The following is a 13,890-nucleotide window of genomic DNA, read 5'->3' as shown; positions in this document are numbered from 1 at the left end:
TTCAGACATAAAGGTGAAAGTGTATTCTTATTTGTAGGATTGTGGTGATCTCTGCTTTTCATGGAATAAATTATAATCTAAAATGACTAAATTCTTTAAAGGAATTGTCATTTCAATTTGTTACAGTGTTTTATGGTGCAGTGATGGCTTCATCGAGCCATTAGTTTGATGTCTTGCTTGATAAAATCACCAACTAATGTCTCATGGTTTGCCAGAACTTTATAATGATAAAATTGGGCTGCAGTATAGTTTTATATCAGAGCACATGATCTTAGGAAAATGTTTCTTTTATAACTTAAAACTCCCTAAGGGCTAGACTGTTTATGTTAACATGATACCACATATATGTACAATCAGCAGTTCATGAAATGCCCTGTAACAGCAATAGACTAACCATTTTTAACTCTACAACTACTTTATTCTAAGGAAAGGAAAATGGCCCTTGATCTTCTCATGTTATACATCTTGAATTACACATTCTCTTTTGTGTATTTCTTCATAAGAAATGATGTCTGTTAGGATGTATGTAGTAATTTGTAATGGAAAAAACAATTTAGACTTGTTTAAATAACATAAGGACATTTGTTGCATTATCGACTATGGACTGAATTATATCCTCCCAAAAGCTATATGTTGAAGATCTAACTTCCAATATGATTGGTTATATTTGGAGATAGGGCTTTTAAGAGGTAATTAAGGTTAAATGAGGTCATAAGGGTAGAATCTTAATCCAATAGGATTATTTGCTTTATAAAATGAGGAAGAGAGAGCGAGCTCTCTCTCCATCCTTATGCACACACCGAGGGAAGGCCATATGACAACAGTGAGAAGGGACAAGGTGAGTGTTCTGCGAGCCAAAAAGAGAGTCCTTACCAGAAACCAAATCAGTTGGTACCTTGATCTTGGACTTCCCAGCCTCTAGAGCTGAGAGAAATAAATTTGGGGTATTTAAGCCACCCTGTCTATGGTATTTTGTTATGAAAGCCCAAGCCGACTGATACATTATCTAAGAGGAAGCAGTTGGGGAGACTTCAGGATTGGTTAATTTAAGAACTGGATAATATCTTTAAGGACATTTATCTTTCTCTGCTCTCTTTCACTCCTGATGTATCAAAATGAGAATAACAGTTGGAGTCACATCCAGGCCCAACAACAGGCTTAGGAAGAAGAGGGACTATTACTGTCTCTGTCCCTTTTTAAGAATCAAGAAAATCTTTCCAGAAACTGCTCAGCTGACCTGACTTAATCTTGTGTCTTCTGGGTCAGAATTTGGTTACTCAACCAGTCTGAAACCAATCACAAGAAGCAGGAGGAGTGGGACTGCCTTGATGAGCTTTGACAAATTAAGATCTCCTAGAACTGGTATTAGGATAATCTTTTCAGTCCTATGTGGGTAGATACCTGAATAAAGTAGAGTTTTGTTAGGAAGGAAAAAGAAGTAGTGGATGCTGGGTTGGCAACAAATAATGCCTATTATCTTCAAGTAGAGTCACATCTTATGTGGGAGGTAGAGTTCTAAAGTTGGCACATAAAGAGAAGAATTGTGCATATTCAAAATCTGAAAATCCCTTAAAACTACATGACATTTTGGAGAGTGACGTAACTTTCAGTATATTCAGTATTTTTCCAACATTCAATAGATTTCATTTTCTTTGGTAAGGCCAGATGAAATAGTTGGTTTGCATTTATAGGGCAGAGTGATATTTTCTACTATGAAAGGCACATAGGAAAGAAAGAAATAGCAGTCATACCTCTTAACATTAAGTTCTCTGTACAAATGAAATGAGTTGGTGGGTGAAAGTACTCGTATTACACAATGCAGGAGCAATTTATAAAATTAGAGTTATGCAAATTTGAAAGAGTACAACATAAAATGTTAACAAATTCTCACATGATTGACAGCATTTGAAATAATAGAAATACAAATAAATTTTTTAATATTAACACAGAATTTTAAAGCTGGAGGGATAGGTGAATTGGAAGCCATGTTTTTGCTACATGGTGTTGCCACTTCAGGCAGCAAAGAAATACCTACATTTCTGTGTCAGTTTTATGGAAAATTAATCTTAGCTTATGCAAGTTTTAAATTATGGGAAGCCTCCAATAATGGCGTTTCCTAATATCAAATCTAACTGCCTTGCATTTGAACTTCCTTCTCACTATCTGGGGCCAGCAAGCTAAGTGTGGCTGGTTGAATCCATATCATATCAATGTTCCTATACTGTAACTCCACTGTTCTTTATTGATATTGATATTTAACTAGACCAGTAAGTGTTGTCTCTTTATGTCATTAACACTACCACACACTCGCCCTTTATTGGGGTGTTTTATTGAATCAAGAGTTAACACTGTAATACGCAGACTCAACCAATGAAGGATAACATTTGTGTTCTCTCAAGGAAGGGCAGCAACAAGATAGACAGAGGCTGGCAGGGTTGAATCTACAAAATACAGTCTGTTGTTAAGTCTTAAAGAGAGCCAGAAGATAAAGGATTAGTGGTCCAAACCAGGCAAAAGTCAAAGAGTAATCATTTATTAGCTGTCAGAAACAGGCAATACATGCAGAAAGCCACAACCAGAACCAAAGTCTCCTTAGACAGAGGGATTAACTTCCAAGATGAACTAGACCCAACTTCAAGTACCAAAAGTTATGGAAATGACCCAATATACCTAGGTTTGTGTTTCCCAAAATGTGTTTAATGGAACACCAGTTTTTTTGAGATACTCTATGGGAAGTGGCTCTGTCATCAAATAAGTTTGCAAAATGCTACTGACTTTACACCTATTTTGGAGAGCCTCAGGGCATATTATCCTGTTAAAAGACATTTATGTCTATAGCTTCCTTCTCACTTTGTTTAATCTGGAATTTCTCAAATATACTTGACCATGGAATATTTTATTTGGACATCACATTTAATGTTCCACAGAAATGGTTTCTCAGACACACTTGAGAAACTCTGACTTGATATTACCTTTGTGCTTCAGTCCTGGGTGGGAATTATAGGTCAGATGATGAAGTTGGGGAAGTCTGGTACTTGAGATTTTTTTAGAAATGGAAGAAGCCCTGTTGCAGATAAGCTCAAAACTTGGTGGGATTAGAATTGGACACAATTTATGTTGAAATAAAGTCTTTATTATTAATGTGGATAATTTTATAAAATATCAATAAGATTGTCAAAATGGGAACAATTTGGACTTTAAAAGACCCAGATTCAAATTCTGAAACATGTTAATGATATGATCTTGCGTGACCCTTGTAATTGTATGTAACATTAGTTCTTGCAATAAATACACTAAAAAATTATAATGGGGTGAACATAACAGAAGTTAATTTCTTGCTCACATAGCCTAGCCAGGTGTTTATGAGGCGATTTAGAGACCCAGAGGCCTTTTGACTCTGCCAATTTCATCAAGTGGTCTACAGAGTCACTGTGCTCATAGGCATCAAATTGGTGGATAAGAAAGAGAAGGGATGAGGGCACATGGGATAATTTAAGGGCGAGACCTAGAAGTGGTGCACATCAGGAGTGCTCACCTTCTTTTGGTTACAACAGTTATGTGGCAAGACCTATTTGGAAAGGAAGCTGGAAATGTACCTACCTATGCATGTGGGAAGAATAAAAAGTGTGTTTGATAAACATCTAGCCAGTTTTTGCTATAACGTTTAGCATAGGTCCTTCTGTGAAAGAAGCAAATTAGACCTATGTGATTGATAGTAGATTTCAACGCAAGTAAAAATCATTCAACAAGTAGTCGTCACCTAGGGCAGAAACTAAGAATGAATCTAAGGCTGGGTCTAGACTCAGCAGAAAAGGATTCTGCCAACCATTAGCAATGTCTGTGATGTGGCGGGCATAGGGAGTAAAGCCACAAATGAAATACATTTATCTCCTGTGTAGGAAAACACTCGTGTGTTTCTCCTTTGCTCTCATCACAACATTTCTAACACCAGACATATGGGTTTTTTACACATCAAGCAATTCTATGACACCAGCTGGGTATCTTACAATTCAGTTCAGTGTTGACATTATCTGCCTGGGGTTAGCATCAGATTCCATAGTCTAAGGATTCAGTCCCACAAGACTGCCCCCACTTCAAGTCCCAGTTGCCATCTGTACTTCTGCCTGACTAGCTATACAAAAAGCTTCTCATGACTCCTTCCTGGGTTAAATAACTTACTAGAATGACTCACAGAACTCAGGGAAACATGTCTACATTGTTGTAAAATAAAGAATATGATATAGGAAACAGATAAACAGCCAGATGAAGGTGAGGTCCAGAAGAGTCCCAAGTGCAGGAGCTTCTGTCCCTGTGAAGTTGGGGTGCACCACCCTCCCGGCAGGTAGAATGTTCACCACTCCAGAAGCTCTCCAAACCCCACATTATTCAGATTTTTGTGGAGACTTCATCCCGTGGATATGATCGATCATTAATTCAATCTCCAGCTGCTCTCCCCTTCCAGGAGGATGAGGAGAGGGCCTGAAAGTTCTGAGTTTCTAACACGTCTTCCTTTATCTGGTAACCAGCCCCAGTCCTGAAGCTATCCTAGAGCCCAACGATGAGTTGTCTTATTAGAACAAAAGACACTCCTATCACCCAGGGAATCCCAAGGGATTTAGGAGCTCTGTGTCAGGAACCAGGATCAAAGACCCGATATTAGAACAAAAGATGCTCCTAGTGCTCATATCACTTAGGAAATTACGAGGGTTTTAGGAGCTCTATGCTGGGAACTGAGGGGAGATACACATGGATCCCTCCAAAGATTTTAAATTTGGATTCAGACTGGCCAGGAGTCAAACTTCCTACATTCAACTCAGTTTACCACTTACTAATTGTGTGAATTCGGATAATTTTTTAAAACTGTTTACTGATTAATAAGATGAGGAATATGATACCAACCCTAAAAAGGTTGAGGACAAAATGGTTTAAACATATAAAGAGTTTTGATTGCACTTAGTAAATATTAAGCCTATTGATGGTACCTATTATTATATTTAATAATTTTAGCCTTTAATTTTGGGTATTATATTTTTAAAACAACAGGCATAAATAATAAAGCCTAATTTAGGTAAATGCAATCCTGTTACCAGTACAAGTAGGAGTCAGGAAGGCTTAAATAAAATGTACAAATTACCCTGAAAATTATTAGTCAGAATTTAGCATCCTTCTCTGTTCACCATCTAGACGAGTATTAATGATCAGTAAAAGACCAATAGGCAGCAATGTGAGGAGACTAATGTAATCTCCAACTCTGGAAATATAATGGCCAATACCATACTTACATAGCTTTCAATATCTCATCAAAGGAAGCAATCTAACTCATCCAAAAAGAAAACAAACCAGTGAACAAACTTTTTCATCACATGGAATTTTTACTTACAAGGATATTATCATTAGAATCCTTGAGTAACAAACACAATGTATATTGCCTTTAATAGCTGTTTCACAAAAGATGCAGAAATATTATTTCATTTGGCTGTTTATTGTATCAACTCTTTGTAAAAGACAGGAGCATAATATGAAATTCTGTAAATAATTGAGATGGGCCCAGGGCCTTGTGTTCGCTTAAGGGAATTTCTGATTATTCTGATTAAGCAGATAACCATGGAATTGCAAGACAAAATGTCCTGCTTTTGGATTTGAAAAAATGTGGAATTATTTGTTCATAAACTTGCAGAAAATGCAGTCTAGGGAGGTAACACTTTATAAGTAGAACAAAAACAAAAACAAAAAATGAGGGAGAAGAAAAAAAAGGGGGGAAAAGAAGCCAAGAGGAAAGGAAAAAAACCATAGGCATGAAAAAACTGTCAATGTCCAGTTCAGGCTTTTGTTTTCAGGTACCAAATCTGGAAGCAGACGTCTCAGATAAAACAGCAATCATCATCTTAAAATAATAAACAGTAACTAGTTACAAAGTTAAACAATTCATGATATTATGTCTTTTGTATAATAGATATAGTCATTTGTAATCACTTCATGTAACGATGCTGTCCATATAAATCTATTAAAACAATTTAATAAATAGAAACAAATATCAATTATAAATTTGCATCTTGTTACACTGATACAATAAATGTCACATGATTGTAATATCAAAATCTTGGGATAATCTCAAAGAAGAATATATATGTGTATGTATACATATATACACATACTTATTTAAAATATGTGTATATATGTATATATTATATAAAATAAATACGTATATATTATATAAAATAAATATACATTTGTTGCCATTTAAATTAATAAATAGAAATTATAAAATAGACTAATCTTATTTTACATAATATTTGCCATTTCTTAAAACAAAAATGGGCTTTTTTTAGAAAATGAAATAACTCAGCCATTTTGTAAGGAGATTATTTGCACACAAAGTAAAAACAAATAACGGATCCCTTTCAGTCTCTGGTTTCTCTATCAAGCTATTCTCAATGGGAAAGATTTACATCTAAAATAACACTTGTCCTCCCACTTGCCAAGCAAGTTAACTCAGTATGAAAATCAATGCCAGAGATGGAGGGAAAGTGGAAAATCAGCTAAATATATAACATCAAAAATAAACTTTAAAAATATTCTATGGAGCATATAACTGGGGAAAAATATGTCTTATGAAAACTCCTTTCAGAAAAATTGAATTAAAAAATATTTGATTTATATATTTTGAATTCTGAACTTATTCAGTTGAATGATTATTTACAAATCTGTAGTGAATGCCTCTGTGTGCCAGGCACTGTAAGAACCGAGGATTCTACAGTTCTTGCCCCTGTAAAACATAGTTACATGAAGTCTACTCAGATAAGAATTCTGAAGGAAATAGGTTCCTGAGCCTCTATTGGACTAATGACTTGGAGTTAAGTAAGAGTTCTCACAAATATAAATGGATGCACTGATAAATACAATATGGAGAGCATTAACTCTCACCTCTAATCAAAAAGAGGAAGAGTCGTGTTGGCTCGCGATAATATTATGAGCTTTTAAAAGAACACTTAAGACCTTTTGTCAACATGAACCAAATAGTCTTTCTTTTGGTGAAAAAAATGAAAGATGGGGATGATAGAACATTTAAATCCATAAATAAATCAGAAACTTTAGTATGGCTCATTACTTAACTTTCTTCTGGGACTGCTAAAAAGTTCAATACATGCATATAATTCATGAAATGTCCAAAAAGCAGTGAGCAAAAGAGAGGCAAATTGCTTTGCCTAAGTGTACAGCTGCCTGGCATTTCTGTAACTATAACCAATTTCAAATTACAGATTTATATAGCATCTACACTAAGAAGTGAGTCTTAAATATTAACTACTCTAAGTCTCTTTTTGTGTCCACATTCCACTTTTGTGTTCTGCATGCACTTCCCTCTGAGAGTGGTATTTTCTTTTGTAGTATTGGCCTGAACTTGTGACTGTCAGGCTGAGATTTACAAAAAAAGACCTTAAGGTTGGCCAAGAATTGGTTCAGAATACAGGAGCCAGATGTGTGGGTGACTGGGTGTCGTTTTTATCCACTATTAGTGGTAAAGAAGAGGGGAATGAGAATCAGATGACTGTTTATGATGAATAAATGTAAGCCCTGAAATTCACAGGTCATAGATAAGAGCAACAAAAACTGACGGAGGCTGCCATCACTGCTGCCAATTTAGAAAGAAAACAGCAAGGAAAAACCCTCTGTTGTTTTTGTAAGTTGCCATGTATAGCAAGGAGGGGAAAATAAGCAAAGATTCACCGGTGGAAATAACCACAGCCCCTCCGACCTCTCCATTAACAAAGGTCATGTAACTAGGTGTGTCTAATGAAGAAACTGCTATATTAAATGTAATAACATCCAATTTTTGCTATTTATAATTACAGTCCCTTTAAGAGCTGGTTCTTGTGTCTGAAGAGATTAGATACCAGTTTGGGAGCAAGGAGAGCTAAATTGTTTTTGCCGAATTAGGGAGAAATTTTCAGATTTGGGAGACATGTCTGAGACAATGGGGAGGGCAAGGAGCAGAGAAGGGGAAAGAAGTAAAAGGAAATTAGATGTTGAGAGACTCTGGCTTGACCTGAGGGCTGACTGTGCAGATTTGTAACTTATTAGTTGTATCATTTACTTTGTGACCTCCTTTTGCAACTCTTGACAATCTCAATGTAGTTCTGATTGATCAATGGCTTTAAATCCATGATTGCTTTTTATTGGGGAATCGCGAGGTCGTCAGATATTTTGGAATATCTAGGATGAAATTAGACAGGAACTTTATAATTCTTTCAGGTTAGATTCTATGCAGAAATTTGGAGTCACATAACTATATGGCAAGCATTGCATCTGTTTGAGAACTTTATCCTGAATCAAGACAGAACTCCTTATCCTCTGGACCTCAAATAAAGCAAGCCCGACTTACTGTTTCCGTCATACCTGCAACCATGTCAACCTATTGAGAGAGCTGCTGGAAATTGGAAAAAGGCTCTCTCTGTGGAACTAAACTGTTTTGAAGGATCTTGAAGTTAAGTCCTTACTGGAGTCTGAAGTGAAGCTGTCAACACCCCGGATTGGAAGCCAGGGCTCAAAATGATGTGCTCTGCTCTGCTTCTCAGACAAGTGCCTGGTTTTCATCATTCTGGAGGCATCTCAAAACCTTTGCAAGTTGAGAACAGTCTTGTAAAACTGTGTAACTCTCAGACAGCTTGTGAACCTCAGGTCCCGGGAGACAGTAAAAACTTGTTGAGCTGAATGTGAGCTTGACAAGTCTTCATTCTGGTCCTTTTTTATCTGGGACCTTTTTTATCTGATCCTTTTTTATCCCAAAGAGGTGGGAACTTTTCTTTGCCTAGAGCTTCCTCAGAAAAGATTTCAGCATTTTCCTCACTGTCAAGAGTCCTTCCTCAGATCAATCTAAATGTCTAAAGGGTGAAAAGGATTGATATGCCCTGTTTGCAAAGTTGGCTGCTTTCTCTAGAATTAGAAACTCTCTCCTTTAGTGGGAATACATGCCACTATCCATCATACATACTGTCCATCACTCAACCCCTCTTATCTTAAACAAGATTGAAAATAAGAGATAGATACTAACATCATGTCATAATAGGGGTGTGCATTCAGTGTTCAATAAATAATTTGCTGAGCCAGTTGTCCCTTATGCAGCTCTGAGATGCCCTTCCCTGGTCTTGAAATAACATTCAGATTTAATACTTCAGCACTGGTCACCTACTTAGCAGGCAAAGTAAAGTAATGGCTACTCAGCAGATTGTTTGTCCCTAAGGCAATCTAGGTATCTGTTACCATTGCCCTTAAAATCATATAAAATGAATGAGCCCTCTAATTGCTGAATTTAGAAGCCACTGAAAAGCACATGTGAGCTCTTGGCAATTATAATGATTAGAAGACTCTTTTTGAGTCTCTGTACTATGCCTGAAACACTGGGAATACTTAACTATTATAATCTCAGCGGTATTGCCAGTAAGACATGGAATTTTTATGGAGCCCTCTTCCCGAAGAGGTACAAGTCTTCTCAGTAACAATTTTACCATGGTCTCTAGGGAGGATACATCTGCTTTGAATGATGCCCTTTAACACAGACCTTGATTTCCAAGATTACACTTCAAAGGATCCCGCTGTTCTCTTTGTGAAAGATATTTCTTTTTAATACTTGGTTAAAGAACAACTGTTTTCCAGCTGAGATATGTAACTTAGAAAATATGTGATAAGTTCTGCAAATTTGCCATTTCTCTGCCACAGTTTAGCAGTTATCTCTTTTTTACATCACAGTGATTTTAAAATGAAGTGATATCTTGTGTAGGAACTTTGCCATAAACGATGAGTTCATATTAACCCAAGTTTGGTGTGTGACGAATTCTTTATTGTATAATTCATGCTTTGGTTTTTATTATCATGGATGGTCAAAAATAGCCAATATTATCCAGCATGGTTCTGTGGACTTTGCAATAACGCAGACCTAGTTTCAAATTGTAATTCGACACTTAGAATTAGAATGAACCATATTATATTGCTGTCTTTGTAGACTAAAATTGGTCAAATACCAGCATTTTTATGCGATTCAACCTAATAGCTCTGTGACCATGATTTTCTTAATCTCTCTGAGTTTCACTTATCTGTATTATACGTATAAGGTTAACTATGTCTCCTAATTATGAAAATGTTAATTATGAAACGTTACGAAGGTTGAATGACATAGTATATCCTAAACTCCTAGTGCCATGCTTGGCACATAGTAGGCACATAGTAATGCTGTCTTTATGGTTGTTGTCACATATAAATCGTTTTATGGTTTTGGTGTATTAATTATATAAACTTTCTTCACTGAGAAAGAGGAGAAGGAAAAATGCCAATAGTGCAAGTTTAGTTAAATTATATTATCTTTTTTGAAAAATAATAACAGACATTAGGGTAGTTAAACAATATCTCGCTACCTGAATAAGGTGTTAAACTTAAGTTAGATGCTATTCTTTCTTATTATGGAACCTCGAATCACTTTTTGATTTAGAATAATTGCAAAAAATTTACATTACAGCATATCTGAGAAGTGTTAGACACTATCAAGTAAGCCGTCAGCAAATCAAAGGGTAGAGACTAATTCAAGAGCAGGTTTTGAAGTCTGACTGCAGAATCTCACTACAGGAAATCACTTCATTATGTTTCATAAATACTTTCTATCAGTTAGCATTTTTAACTCTGTCCAGTCGCCAATCCATCACTTTGCCCAGATGTGACATTATTGAGTCCATTTAGCCCAAAGGGCCCTTTAGTTTATTACCAATGACTTTCTTATTATTAAGTGAGCTGAGAAAGCTTTGCTATGCCCTTTAAGATTATACGTGGGCCCTACTGTTTTTAATGATCATTGCCCCTACAGAGGTCATATATGTGCTTATTTAGATAATGAGGAGAATCCACATATACTGTACAGGACATTGAATTCCCTGCATAATATGAATGAATATTAAACATAGGAATCTGAAAAGAATCTATCGCAATTTCATTAATATGTATAACTGACCTGTGAGACTAGGGGAATTCTTCAGTATAAAATGTTCCAAATTCATGTTTGTAAAAATGAAGCATCTCTGAACTTAAAATATACTTTTTCTCACTGAATTATATTTCATTATACAATATACCTAGTGATTTTTTTTGTTGTTGATATTATAATCTTTATTTAATAAAGTCAGAAAAGACATTTCAGAACCTTGAGCTCTGTTGAACCTAATCTACTTTTTTTATTAAAAATACCCATTTGTTACCTTTCCACTATCTATACTCATAATAGTGATTTCTCAGGAGTAGCTAACAGTATTATAAAGAGTATAGTCTCTTTGACTTAAGAATTTTCTCCAAAATACTCAGACTCAATTTTGGGTTTTTATCCTGTCAAAATTTAACAGGAACAATATCCACTGGTCTTATTAGTAAAAAAGATAAGAATGTCCACAGTAAACCAATAAAGTTTCCCCTCTGAAAAGGGCTAGAAACATTTTGACATAATCATAAATAAAAACTTCCCTACCTGATCAGTCTCAGTCCCTCAAATTCAACATTTTATAATGTCAAGGCAAAAACTTCTCTTTAATGCACCAAAAAAACTAGAGCAAAGCTTCATGTCAAATTCTCCAGCTCAGAGATACATTTCATCTATTCACAAATCCTTTTGAACAGTTACAAATCTAAAGCTGAACTCAATTACGCAACTACAGCGATAAAGTGATATCCTTAGAGGCAAACCAGTATGCTGGCTTAAGGGGAAAACGTTTCCCAATTCAGGAAAAGAGTCCAATCATAATACCACTTAACACACAAAATTTCGTATAGGGCACTATGCTGAGTAGGCTGAAATAACGATGTATAATAAGGGACGTCTGCTTCTTGCTGTTGAGTATTGGGAAAGTGGAGCATTTCAGTGGACTGTCATCATAGAAAACCAGGGCTTTCTTACACACTGTGGAAGAACTCCAGTGAGGGCTGGAACACCAAGTGCGAGTTAGGACAAATCCTCTGCTCTAGGGACCTGGGTAGGGCCCAATTAAAGGACTATTGAAAACCTTTCGTTTTTTCCTTTTGCCAGTGCCAATAAAAACTACAACAGGCTGAAATCTCCTTGTGTCTCAGGATAAATAGATGTTTTCATAAAACTTGGGCGGTCTTAGCCAGAGAAAAAACTTCTTCCAAACAAATCCCGAAATATACGCAGTCCCACCAAATGTGGCCCCTTTGATTAAATGAGCAGGATCTATGGAATTTTAAAGGAATTAATGCAAGGACCATGGAGGAAAGATTATTCTAGTCTTGGATGGCAAGTAGAATTCAGACTATGCTTGTCTGAGTTGTTTTATTCCTTTTTTAAAAAATAACTATACATATTATAATCAAATTTAATATGTTCAGCACTGGCTCTTGATTGCCTGCTTTTGAAATTCAGAACATGCTCTTCCTCCAGTCATCTTCTCTGTTTCTGAAACCCGAGCCACTAATCTCCTATCTCCTTAAGCCAAAAATCAGGAATCATCCTTTGTTTCTTCCTTTCCTTCACCCCAGTATCCAACCTGTAACAAAACCATACTGATCTCACTTTCAAACTAGCAATGAACTCACTTATCTTCATCACCACTGTCACAACCACGGCACCATCTTATTTTAACTGGCTTCTCCACGCCTGCCCATTTTCAGTTCATTCTTCACATAGCCAGAAGGGTCTTCTTAAAACGTAGTATTTGTTCATGACATCTACTTTCCCATTCAGAGTCCTTTAATGGCACATAGAATTAAATCTCAAATCCTTATCATGATCTATAAGGTTTTGAAAGATCTAATACAAGGGTCACAAACTTTTTTCTTAAAGGCCAGGTAGTGAATACTTTAGACTTAAGGAGCCATACCTATGGTCTCTATTGCAGTTCCTCAGCTCTACTAGTGTAACATAAGCTATAAGTATTATATAAAGGAATGGGCAGGACCATGTTCCAATAAAACTTTATTTACCGATACAGTGCCAGGCTTGATTTAGCCCAAGGACCTTAGTTTGCCAACCCTGATCTAGCCCATGCCAATCTCACTAACTCTTCATTTCTTAGCTTCCTCAGCTCTCCAGTCACCCCTCTCATTCCTGCCATGGTTTTTTTCCACTCAGGACCATTGTCTATTCTGTTCTCTCTGCCTAGTCTGTCTCAGTTTAAATGGTACTTCCAAAGAGGCCATTTCCGAATTCCTAATTTAATTAGGTTTTCCTTTTGTACTTTTTTTATAACACCTTATGTTTTAATTTTCAGTAACTATATATTGATTTATGTGATCATTTATGTAATGCCTGTTTCACCTTCAATTTATAAGGACCATCAATGAAGAGACTGAATTTACTTTGTTCGTCTTTGAATCTCCAGGACCTGGCACAGCACTTAACTTACAGTAACTTCTCAATTAAATATTTGTTAAGTGAAAATTAAATTAAAGAGATCTAATCAAAACATAAAAGAGGAAAATAAAAGGTAACAATTTGGGGATCTCAGATCTGAAACATGAGATGCTTTTAAACCCATTCATCCCCAAGGTATATAATTTTAAAAGTTCTTTACTTTAAGTAAGGTATATGTGCAAGTCAAGGTAATTAATAGGCATACTCTCAAATCTTAATGCCACAAAGGTACTTGTAGTTGACACATTGTGCTTTACACAAAGTCGCATTCAGATTGGGCAGCTCTATTTCTTATAGCTCTGCCATGTGGAACCTAAGCCAAGAAGGTCAGCGTGGAGGTAAGAAAGCAATGGAGAAGACACACAGCTTTTGACAGCTGGGGCTAGTGACACACTTTACTTCCCCTCATAGTCCACTGACCAAAACAAGTTACGTGGCTCCAGCTTAACTACCAACTATACTGAGAATTGTTAGGGAGCATGTAGAATATT

General features: G+C 36.1%; 1 protein-coding gene across 5 annotated transcripts in view; it reads left to right on the top strand.

The window, feature by feature from the left end:
- RNLS (renalase, FAD dependent amine oxidase) overlaps positions 1 to 13,890 on the top strand; it is a 242,906-nt gene that overhangs the window by 180,247 nt on the left and 48,769 nt on the right. The window lies entirely within an intron of this gene.

Source organism: Rousettus aegyptiacus, unplaced genomic scaffold (genome assembly GCF_014176215.1).
Source record: "Rousettus aegyptiacus isolate mRouAeg1 unplaced genomic scaffold, mRouAeg1.p scaffold_m13_p_6, whole genome shotgun sequence".
In the NCBI taxonomy this organism is placed as follows: Eukaryota; Metazoa; Chordata; class Mammalia; order Chiroptera; family Pteropodidae; genus Rousettus; species Rousettus aegyptiacus.
Note: the sequence above shows the minus strand (reverse complement) of the source record. Positions and strands in the feature narration are given on the sequence as shown.